Source organism: Procambarus clarkii, chromosome 70, assembly GCF_040958095.1.
Source record: "Procambarus clarkii isolate CNS0578487 chromosome 70, FALCON_Pclarkii_2.0, whole genome shotgun sequence".
Lineage (NCBI taxonomy): Eukaryota > Metazoa > Arthropoda > Malacostraca > Decapoda > Cambaridae > Procambarus > Procambarus clarkii.
The window spans coordinates 9,531,962-9,545,038 of NC_091219.1; the positions used below are offsets into that span (position 1 = coordinate 9,531,962).

Here is a 13,077-nt window from a genome sequence, read left to right on the forward strand (position 1 = left end):
GAGAACTGGTCAATAATTTATTGATAAAAGTGGACTTGCCAGCATGAGTACCGGATATAAAGCACTCAGGGAGGGTACCATGTGTGTTGTACGCTGGAAGATAGAAGTGCACTCGTTGGGAAAGAAGATTTCAGAAGTTCTTTGGTATGCCCTGTGTGAAAGTCACACCTGCGGTGTTATGTGCTGTACATATGTGTATATATAGTAAAGACGTACATTTTGTGATGGTTTTCTTTAATGTTGTTAACCCATTTTCCCGTTGGCTTGACTATTAGGGCCAGTTCTGAATAACATACCTATGACTCGAGGCTGGATGAGCCAGAGGCTATTCTCATCGAAGAGTGGGCGAGACTGAAACTATACTCCTGAGAGCGTGAGAGAGACAGAAACTTTACTTCTGGTTGGGCGAGTGAGACTGAAACTATACTTATGGGTGCGTTGTGAGATAGAAACTTTACTCCTGTGTGCGTAAGTGTGACAGAAACTATCCTCCTAGGAGTGTGGGTGAGATAGAAACTATACTCCGAATGAGGGTGTGAGTCAGAAACTATAATCCTGGGAAAGAGGGAGTCAGTAACTATACCCCTGGGGGTGTGGGTGAGAAAGAAAATATACTCTTGAGAGCGTGAATGAGACAGAAACTATAATCATGGGACCGTGGATAAAGCCAAAACTATACTTCTGGAAGCGTGAGTGAGAAAGCAACTTTAATCCTAGGAGTGTGAGACGGAAACTATCTGATGACTATACAATTATACTATCAATTACTATACAACTAGCGGATGAGACAGTAACTATGCGTCTAGGAGCGTGGGTGAGGAAGAAGCTATATTTCTGGAAGCGTGGATGAGACTGAAATTACACTCTTGAGAGCGTGAGCGAGAAAAAAAACTATACTACTGGCAGCGTGGGTGAGACAGAAACTGCATTCATTGTAGTATGGGTAAGACAGAAACGATTCTCCTAGAAGCACGAGACATAAACTCTGCTCACGGGAGCGTCGGTGAGAATTAAACTGTATATCTGGGTGCGTGGGCTGAGACAGAAAGAATACACCTAGGAGTAAGCATGCATGAGACAGAAATTATACTCCAGATAGCGTGGGTGAGACAAAAACTATACTCCTGGGAGTACTAGTGAGACAAAAACTAATCTCCAGGGAGTACTGGTGAGAAAGAAACTATATACCTGGGAGCGGGGAGAGACAGAAACTATACTGCAATGAGCGTTGATGAAAAAGAAACTACACTTCTGTGAGCGTGGGAGAGACACAAACTGTACACATGGGGAGCTAGAGTAAACCAGAAACTCTACTCCTGGGAGTGTGGATGAGAGAGAAACTATACCCCTGGGAGCTTGGTAGGGTGGGACGGAAACTATACTCCTGGGAGCTTGGGAGAGTGGGACGGAAACTATACCCCTGGGAGCTTGGGAGGGTGTGACGGAAACTATACCCCTGGGAGCTTGGGAGAGTGGGACGGAAACTATACCCCTGGGAGCTTGGGAGGGTGAGACGGAAACTATGCCCCTGGGAGCTTGGGAGAGTGGGACGGAAACTATGCCCCTGGGGGAACGTGTGTGACCTAGAAACTATAATCCTGGGAACACGAATGAGACAGAAACTATATACCTTGGATTGTAAGATAGCCAGAAACTATACTCTTGCGATCATAGGGCAGCTGAAACTATACTTCTGTGATCGTGAATGGGACAGAAACTATACCACCGGGAGCGTGGGTGGGAGCAGAAACTATTCTCCAGGGAGAGTATGTAACCTAGAAACTATAATCCTGTGAACTCGAGTGAGACAAAAACAGTACACACTGAACAAATCCACAAGGGCTGTTTTGAGGGTTTAACTTACGTTCGGGATGATCCCAGATGCGCCTTATATAATCGATTGCGCCACGACATGATAAAAGAATTGAAACCGGGATTGCTACTGCCCTCGCACAGATCCCGCAGCCTCTTCGAAACACAAACCAGGGTGTTACACAGTTCCCCCATGCACCTGGGCTCTGTCAACAAGTTGCTCTACCCCTTCGCTTATACTTCAATAGACACAAAAATCACAATAGCGTAATACATCACGCTATTGATACATTGATATTGTATCATCGTGATACATTCATGTATCACGCTATTGTGATTTCTGTATGTATTGAAGTAAGGGCAAAGAGGTAAAACAGCATGTTGACACAGCCCGGGTGCTTGGGGGAATTGTGCAAAACCCCGGTTAGTGTCTCGGAGTTTAGTGTCTGCGGGATCTGTGTGAGGGCAGTAGCACTCCCGGTTGCAATTCTTTGACCATGTCGTGGTGCAATCGACTAAGACGCGTCTGGGATCATCCCGGACATAGGGATGACACCCCAGCAGTGATTTTTGTTTTTGGAAAAAAAGCAGATCTAGACACGGATTTCCAGGTAATTTTAAAAATCGTGTGTTGGGCGTCGGGGGTTCCAGGATAATTTTAGTTTGTTTTCAAAATCGCGCATTTTTCAAAGACCATTTTCGGATAAAGCGATCATGAAAGTTTATTAAGTGTTCTTATGAGGAAAATAATTTCATAAGATTGTTAAGAGTTCATATAGGGAAAATTAAAAAATTTTCAGAGTTCAGTTTTATGAAAATATTTTAGAGTTCATATTATCATTGGAGTTTATTTATGAGTTTATGACCAAAATTTAGAAAAACGACCATTTTCAGAGAATATGTTCATAGAAGTTTTGTTAAAGAAAACAGACATCTTAGCCATGATTTTTAGTTTTGTATCCATTTACAGCTTTTCACCTGTAAAAAGACCGAAATTGAACAGAGATCCGTTTAAACACCAAAAATTATTCAGAGACCATTTGAAGACTGATTTTCTTCAGAGTCCATTTATGACCAAAATATGACAGAGACCATTTGAGGACCTAAATAAGACAGAGATTATTTTAGACTCAATTTTCAACAGAGTCCATTTTCAGACCTCCCATTAATCGTAGTTCCCCATTTTCTTGTCGGCAGGGCTTGAAGGTGATGACCAACTAGGGACAAGCAATGGAAGTCAGTGAACCCAGGAGAGTGTAAGAGTACTTGGGTCGACCTGAAGGTGCTAGCCAAGTGGGCTAGTTAAGCTCTGTGGACTTCACTCTTGGAAGGTGCTAGTCAGTGGGGCTAGTTGAGCGCTGTGGACTTCACTCCTGGAGGTACTAGCTATTGGGGCTAGTTGAGCGTTGTTGACTTCACTAATTGAGCATACCGTCAAGTGCGCTACGGAGGGGGAGCCCTTGAAGGCGTCTCCATGACTGCAGCTAGCATAAGGGCTAGTGGTACGGTGAAAACCTCGTTAGAGGCATATAGTGTCCGTCATCTGGGAAGCTAGCTGGCGTGAGGGCTAGTGATGCCGCTCCGGATGACATCACATAGCAACTTATATAAATTATTATGGTGATGGGTAATAATAACGGCTAATTTTAAGTGTTATTATTTTTATTTATTTTAAACATTACACTATTTATCCATCAAGGTTAGGAGTCTTCTGAACTTGAGCAGAATCGTAGAGTGTAAAGGAACCCGGTTACGAATGGTCCGTAACAACGCTATTGTGATTTCTGTATGTATACACATAGGATTGTGGGGGGAACCAGTAACTATACTCCTGGGAGAGTGGGTAATACAGAAACTATACTCCTGGGAGAGTGGGTAATACAGAAACTATACTAGTGAGAGCGTGAGTGAGGTAGAGACTATACTTCTGGGAGCACGTGTGAGAAAGAAACTATATTCATAGGAGCGTGGATGAGAGAGAAACTATTCTCCTAGGAGGTTGGGTGAGATGGAAACTGTACTCCAAGAAGCGCGGGTGTTACAGGAACTATCCTAATGTGAACGTGGGTGAAACTGAAACTACACTCATGAGAGCGTCAGTGAAAATGAAACAATACTTCTGGGAGCGTGGGTGAGAAAGAAACTGTACTCCTGGGAGTGAGCGTGACCCAGAAACTATACTTTTGGGAGCGTGGATGGAACGGAAACTATACTCCTGGGGGCGTGTTTGACCTAGACCCTAATCCTGTGAAGGCGAGTGAGACGGAAACTATACACCTGGGAGCGCGTGTGAGATATAAACTATATTCCTGGAATCGTGGGTGAACCAGGAACTATATTCCTGGGAGCGCAGTGAGACAAACTATACTCCTCAGAGCGTGGATGAGGCTATGGTCCTGGGAGCGTGTGTGAGACAGAAACTATACTCAAGGGAGCCTTGGTGAGACAAACTATGGTTTTGTAAGCACGGGTGAGACAAAATATGCTTCTATAAGCGCGGTTGAGATCGAAAAATATATTTCAAGGAGCGTGGGTGAGCCAGAAATTGGGCTCTGGGAGCGTGGGTGAGACAGAAACTATTAACCTGGGAGCATATGTGGGGACAGAAACTATTCCCCTGAGAGCGTGGGTCAAGCAGAAACAATATTCGTGGGGGCGCTGGTGAAACAGAAATAAATAATATTTGTTTTACTATTTGTATTCGTATTTAGATATATACAAGAGTTCTTGCACTAGTGTACAGTCACTATCACGCATAGCGTTTCGGGAGTTCCTTAATCCTAATTTAACCCGGAATGTGACCAGCCGAATCGTTTAACCAACCAGGCACCCATTCACTTCTGGGTGAACAGAGGCTACAGCTAAGGATTGGCACCATGTAAATCCTCCCCAGTCAGGATATGAACCATGCTAAAGCGCTTGCAAAGCGGAGAGCGAGCGTTTTACCACTACACCAAGGGGAATGCTTCTGGAAGTAGCGAGTGAGGCCAAAACCATACTTCTGTGAGCGTGGTTAAGACTGAAACTATTCATCTGGGAGCGTTAGTGACACAGAAACAATATGCCTAGGAGCACGTTGACAAAAAACTATACTCCTGGGAGCGTGAGTGAGACAGCAACTATACTCGTAGTAGCGTTGTTGAGAAAAAAATATACTGCTGAGAGCATAAGTGAAACCGAAGATATAATCATGGGATCATGGAGGAGACAGAAACTATGCTCCTGGGAGCATGGTAAGGCAGGAACATACTACAAGTGAGGGTGAGATTGAAACTATAATCCTGTGAGCGAAAATGAGAAGCATTGGTGAACCAGAATCTACACTCTTAGGAGCGTGGGTGTGACAAACTATATTCCTGTAGCGTTGGTGGGAAAGAAACTATAATCCTGGGAGCACGGGTGAGACAGAAACTACACTCGTGGGAAAGAGGGTGAAATAGAAATAATATTTCTGTTTCATAGGCGATTTCAACCCATGGAAAGATAGACTGGGAGAATGGGGACCCACATGGAGGTACAGATACATGGAGAGCTAAACTCTAGGAAGTGGCAACAAGGAACATACTGAGCCAACATGTTAAGGGATCCTCAAGAATGAGAGGCAATGGCGAACCAGCTAGACTCGACCATATTTACCTTGAATGAGTCAGGAATAAGGGAAATAAAATTTGAAGCCCCCATAGGAATGAGTGACCACAGTGTATTGACATTTGAGTATCTGGTAGAGGTAGGGATAACCTATCCAAGGAAGGGATTGGAAGGGAAAAGGCTAAATTACCGAAGAGGAAAATATGACGAGATGAGGGACTTCCTAATGGGAATGCCATGGGAAACAGAACTCATAAAAAAAGACTGAACAGATTATGATGGACTACGTCACCCAGGAGTGCCAGGAAGCTGCAGACAGGTTTATCCCGGCCCTAAAGAAGAAAATGAAAAGAAATAGAAGAATCCATGATTCAGTCAGGAATGTAAGGTGGCAAAGCAATTGTGTACAAGAACATGGAGAAACTACAGGAATAACAGAACACCAGAAGGCAGGGAGAGATACTAGAAGGCCTGGAATGAGTACCTTTGGAGTGAGGAGAGAAGCAGAGAGAGAGAGTATGAAAATGACATTGCGAATAAAGCTAAGACCCAACCAAAGCTGCTCCACAGCTACATCAGGAGGAAAACAGCAGCGAAGGAACAAGTGATGATACTGAGGAAAGGGGAGAACAGATACACAGAGAATGACAAAGTGTGTGAAGAACTCAACAAGAGATTCCAAGAGGTCTTCACAATAGAACAAGGAGAAGCCCCCCTGCACTAAATGATGAGCCGGCAAACCAAGCAACCTCGGAGGAATTTTACCTCACCAGTGATGAGGTCAAAAGGTATCTGTTGGAACTGAATGTGACAAAGGCTGCTGGGCCTGACAGAATCTCACCGTGGATACTAAAAGAAGGTGCAGAAGCACTAAGATTGCCACTCTCTATGGTGTATAACAGGTTACTGGAAACAGGAGACATACCGGAAAGCTGGAGGGCAGCTATTGTAGTCCCAATATACAAAAAGGGGGACAGGCACGAGCCACTTAATTACAGGCCATTCTCCTTAACTTGTATATCATGCACGGTGATGGAGAAGATAGCGAGAAAAAGGCTCATAGAGAATCTCGTGATAAATAGCTTTGTAACACACCACCAGCTTGGGTTCAGTAATGGTAAATCGTGCCTCACAGGCTTAATATAATTATATGACCAAGTAACAAAAATTAGACAAGAAAGAGAAGGGTGGGCATTTTCTTGGACTGTCAAAAAGCCTTTGACACAGAACCCTATAAAATGCTGTTACAACCGTTGGAGCAACAAGAAGGAATAAAAGGTAAGGTGCTTCAGTGGATAAGGGAGTATCTAAGCAACAGGAAACAGCGAATAGCTGTGAGGAGGGAGACATCAGAGTGGCGAGATGTCACCAGCGGCGTCCCACAGGACTCTGTACTTGGCCCCCATCCTGTTTCTAATATATGTTAACGATCTTCCAAAGGGTATAGACTCATTCCTAGCAATGTTTGCTTATGATGCAAAAATTATAAGAAGAATCAAGACAGATGAAGATAGACTGAGACTACAGGATGACCTGGACAAACTCGAGGAATTGTCTAGAAAATGGCTACTAAAGTTCAACTCAGGAAAGTGTGAAGTAATGAAACTAGGTGAAGGGAACAGAAGGCAGAACAGAAGGTACCATCAGGAAGGTGGTATCCTGCAAGCGTCAAATAGAGAGAAAGATCTGGGGGTTGATTTCAACGAACCTGTTCCTAGAAGCTCACAACAAAAGGATATCATCCGCGGCATATGCTAGATTGGCCACCATAAGAACTGCCATTAAAAGCTTGTCTCTGGAATCGTTCAGGATCTTGTATACCACTTATGTCAGACCAATCCTGGAATATGCAGCTCCAGCCTGGAGTCCATACCTAGTTAAACACAAGACAATGTTAGAGAAGATTCAAAGGTAGTCCACCAGACTAGTCTCAGAATTGAGAAGTATGAGCTACGAGGAAAGGCTAAGGGAGCTAAACCTCACGTCCCTTGAAAACAGAAACAGTAAGGGGAGACATGATATCCACCTACAAAAATCTCAGGGGAATTGACAGGGTTACTTTACCTTGAGGTGTTTTCGGGGCTTAGCATCCCGAGGGCCCGGTCGTCTACATGGCCTACTTGTTGCTGGACTGGTCAATCAGGCTGTTGTACGCGGCTGCTCGCAGCCTGACGCATGAATCACAACCTGGTTGATCAGGTATCCTTTGGAGGTACTTATTGAGATCTCTCTTGAACACTGTGATGGGTCTGCCAGTTATGCCCCTTATGTGTAGTGGAAGCATGTTGAACAGTCTCGGGCCACTGGATATGGTGGACAAAAACAAACTCTTTAGCATGGGTGGAACACGAACAAGGGGACACAGGTGAAAACTTAGTACCCAAATGAGCCACAGAGATAATAGAAATAATTTTTTCTGTGTCAGAGTAGTTAACAAATGGAATGCATTAAGCAATGATGTGGTGGAGGCAGACTCCATACACAGCTTCAAAAGTAGATTTGATAGAACCCAGTAATCTCAAGAATCTGTACAACAGTTTACAGTTGAGAGGCGTGACCAAAGAGCCCCGCAAGCACAACTACGTGAGTAAAACTAGGTTAGTACGCATTTCTTTCCTTCTGTTTGTGTATTAAGGTGACAAAATTTTATAAGATTATTTCTACTACCAAATTAACGCCATTACTTTACATCAGATAGATGAAAAAAAATCTCAGAGTAAAAATCCACCACTCAATGAAAGTTAAACAGCAGGTAGAGGCAGCCGTAAAAAAAACTAACCAAGCACTTAGAATAATCAAGACTTCAAGAAAAAAAAGGATTGTGATTCAATTGCATAAATCTCTGATGCGCCCCCAATTGGATTACTGTATTCAAGCATGGAGACCTCATCTTCAGAAGGTTATAGCTGCTCTGGAGAAAATGCAACACTGGACAACAAAAATGATTCTAGAGCTAAGTCAACTCACATATCAGGAATGGTTGAGGAGCACAGGTAACAACACTGCAAACCAAGCTCCTGTGGATTATTTCGGATCTTATTGATCAGATTGACAGGGCGGATCTTATTGAAACTTAAAATAACGAACAATTTGGAGGAAGTTGATCCGGAAATTTTTTCAAAAGGTAAGATGTAATATAAGCAAGAAACAGACGGTTTTAAGTTCAACAAGCAACAAAGTAGGACAGAGATTTTTACCCACAAGGTTAGTAATTCTTGGAACCGCCTACCCACCGAAGCCGTAAATGCCAAAGCTCTGTTAACTTTTAAGTACAGCTGGAAAGGATCATCAAGGCAAATGGGGAGGGACCTTCGACAAGCCGCCAACTTCCTGTCCTCGTCGAGGCTATTAGTGTAAGTGGCTCTCTCAGGTAAACTAAGGTAAGATTGTGTTGTACTGTTTATTAAACCATATCCTGCCTTTCACTTAACATATATTTCTTGAAATGCTAATTTCTCATTAACTTCTACATCTCTGTTTTTCTTCAGACATATGGATCTTTAAGGTTAATTAGCATATATGCAAGTTAATTACTCAATTGATTGTTGGTGTGTAGAGCTTTTCACTCCAGAGCGGGCCATCAAGTAACTTTAAAACGGCATAAATTTTCACTTTCACATCAGTTATATTTATGGCAAAGGATTTAAGATGTAGCTTATATTTCTGCCTTTCTGATGACATAGATTACTTGCATTTATTTCAGTACTAAATAGAAGTAACATTGATCTTCGAAAGGTCATAGTTCCCATCGACAGGGAGAGCGTCGGCAAAGAAACCTTCTTTAAAAATATGAATCTCTTTTCTCTCTCATAAGATATAATCCCTGTGATGGATTTACAAAACGATTTTATCCCTGTCTTTCTGCTAACATCAAGATATAAGCGTTATATGTGAATCTATATTAATTAAGCAATATATCAGAGAGATCAGATCATTATAGACACAATCATTATAGACAGTACATTGCAGTACATAATAGTTTAAAGAGCGAACACATACCATTGTCCTATGAAGTTAATTTAACTTCCAGATACATTTTCTTAGTAAATCCTAAATGTTTTGTGGTAATTTATGCTAAATACTATTGTTAATATGCATTTTACAAGTTAATATTACGAATTAAATTTGCGACTATATGGGAAGAGAAGTGTGACGATAGGATCACTGTGTACAGGAGGCCTATATATCAGCAATTACTCTCCAGGCAAAAATATATCTTGCATAAGTCGCGCCATAACAGTGTGCCTTGGACAGTTGACTACCTATGGCGTCACCTGCCACATATTTTCGCCTTAGTTATGAAATGAAATTATTTCAGAGTTCAAATATTTGTTGTGTATACTATATTCAGCACCATCATTAAGTAAGGAGAAATAATGAAGAAATAATAATGCACATTGAAGAAGTATACCATATTTCTTCATTACTTACGTAATGCTAGGAGGCTTTGGGTAGCTTTGGGTAATTCTGCGGACTAGATTAGATAAGCCATGACAATTATTATATGCAATTTACAGGAGCCCCTGACACAAGTAATATCGAGAAATTACAGGAGCCTTGACACAAATAATATCCAGAAATTATAGGAGCCTTTACACAAATAATATCCAGAAATTATAGGAGCCTTTACACAAATAATATCCAGAAATTATAGGAGCCTTTACACAAATAATATCCAGAAATTATAGGAGCCTTTACACAAATAATATCCAGAAATTATAGGAGCCTTTACACAAATAATATCCAGAAATTATAGGAGCCTTTACACAAATAATATCCAGAAATTATAGGAGCCTTTACACAAATAATATCCAGAAATTATAGGAGCCTTTACACAAATAATATCCAGAAATTACTGGAGCCCTGCCACAAGTAATATCGAGGTTACAGGAGCCCAGACACAAGTACCATTGATTACACGAACCCTGCAACAAACACCATCTACAGTTTACAGGAGCCTTGATTCACGCACCCAAGATTATTTGCAGGAGCCCTGTTACTAAAAGCCATATTCAGTTTACAGTAACCCTGATACAATCACTATAAACAGCTTACAGGATACCTAACACAATCACTATATACAGTTTACAGGAGTCCTGATACAAGCACCATACTGAGCTTACAGGACTCCAGACATAAACACCATACTGATTTTACAGGAGTCTTCATATAATAACTACACAGTTTCAGAAGCTCACACAAAATTACTATACACAGTTTACAGGAGACGTGACACAAGCATCACACACATAGTTTCCAGGAGCCCCGACAGAACCACTGAGAATAGTTTACAAGGCCCATGACAAAATCATTATACACAGGATACAGGATGCCAGGCTTAATTACTATACATAGTTTACAGGAGTCCTGAAGTAAACAGTAAACACGCTTTAAATGAACTGTGACAAGCACTATACACAGTTTTCAGGAACTTTGACACAATATCTATGCACAGTTAATGGAACCCTGATACAGTCCCTATACACAGATTACATTAGCCTTGACACAATCATTATACGGAGTTTACAGGAGCTCCTGACAAACTCCACATTTAGTTTACCGAAACACTGACGCAATTACTATACACAGTTTTCAGGAACCATACACAAAAACCATACTCAATTTACATGACACATGACACAGTCACTATACAAAACTTATAGGACGATTGACAAATCGCTATACACAGTTTATAGAAGGCCTGACACAAATATTATAGACAGTTGACAGAAGGCCTGACATAATTACTATAGACAGTTTACAGAAGGCCTTACACAATTATTATAGACATTTACTAATATCTTTCGTCCTCTTGACATAAAGCTCGCCTTTCGACAAACTAACACTCTTCGAAGCAGTTTATTTCACACTGCTCCTTCTGCTTCACACTTAATGACAGACTTAAGGAACACAAAAGAAGTGTTAAATCTGCAGACACAACAATGCTCTCTTCTGTCATGCTAGGGATGCTAACCATCCTATTGATTGGTCTTCATCGAAAATAATTTTTCCTGCCTCTACTCTACACAGACGCCGTCTCGTTGAATCGGCTCTGATACACAACGTACCCAACATGAACCTGAGTCCTGGCTTTGTTGCTGTTATACTCAAAAGCTCTAAAATTTCTAGCAAACGTGACCTAACATAAGCCTAACTCTTCCTTTGATCTTCCTTTTGTTTCCTTCCCTTGTTTTCTCCTACGATTTCTTATTCCTATTATTACCCACCTTTATTACACCTTACCTTCCGTTCCTGTTGCCTTGCTATTTCTTCCTCTATGATTTCCATCTTCTCACCACTCTCCTGCCTATTCATTGCGCCATTGCCTCTCATCAAAATCGACTTGATAATGGTCCAGGACGGAACGAAACTTCGTCGTGTCTACACTTTCTAGTGTGTGCTTTGGTTAACATTTTTCAGACACGTTAGTGTGACTCCTCATCCGCTATTACAGACAGTTTACAGGAAGACTGGAACAATCATTATAGACCGTTAAGACGAGGCCTGACAGAATCACTATAGACAGTTCACAGGTCTGACATAATTATTTAATTATTATTGACAGTTCACAGTAGGCCTGACACAATCACTATAGACAGTTTACATGAGGCCTGACACAAGCACTATATATATATATATATATATATATATATATATATATATATATATATATATATATATATATATATATATATATATATATATATATATATATATATATATATATATATATATATATATATATATATATATATATATATATATACTGAAAAACTCACACCCCATGTATATATATATATATATATATATATATATATATATATATATATATATATATATATATATATATATATATATATATATATATATATATTGTGACGGTAACAGCGTTGGTGTTCGGCTGTTCAAAGCTAGGGGTATGGCCTCGTCACATAGTATTAAAAAAAAATAGAAAAATCTGGAACTTCGTCTGTGGTAAGGTAAGGAGAAGACACACAAAACACAAATAAATTTTAACAATGAAATTTTAATTACGTTAAAGAAATAAAACATGAATAAAATGGTCAAACAAATTCGTATAATAAAATCAATCAATCAAAATAATAAGAATAATTAAATGACACAATGAAAAGTTACGTTAAGACAAAATAACAAGCAGTGCAATATAAAAGTAAATGAAGGTGCTGGAATATTGGCTTTAAGCTATCACCTCTCTTAGTACACGTACGCCAAAGCTTACGTCTAGCAGGGAGAAGTGTTAACTCTGTGAAAGCACGGAATGTTCTGAGGACTGAGGTCGTGGCGGCCCCAGACATCAAGTAGTATGGGGGGGTGGAGTGCAGTTGCAGCCCGACCGGCGACCAATCAGAGGAGCCGGCAGCAAGACAGGTAGTTTGGCGGTTTGAGTCTGCCGCCTCCTGTCCGCCTCTACTTAGCAGATAAAGAAGAAACCGACTACCTGAAGTGTGCTAAGTCGGCTGACACTTACAGCCTCATCCACCGGCTGACACCCGAACCATCCTCCAGTAAGAAGTCGTGGTACAATTACGAGAAAGTGAGCCCCGATCTAGCTGGTTCACAACTGTACTGCAAGTATTGTAGACTCTATGGACATACCATAGACAAGTGTGGTAAGTCTCAATACAAGGGAACCACTGAACAACAAAACCCAAACCA

At 41.0% G+C, this 13,077-nt stretch overlaps 1 protein-coding gene across 1 annotated transcript in view; it reads right to left on the bottom strand.

Annotated features, from left to right (window-relative positions):
* LOC138356026 (uncharacterized) overlaps window positions 1-13,077 on the bottom strand; it is a 213,852-nt gene that overhangs the window by 150,075 nt on the left and 50,700 nt on the right. The gene's annotated exons all lie outside the window — the stretch shown is intronic.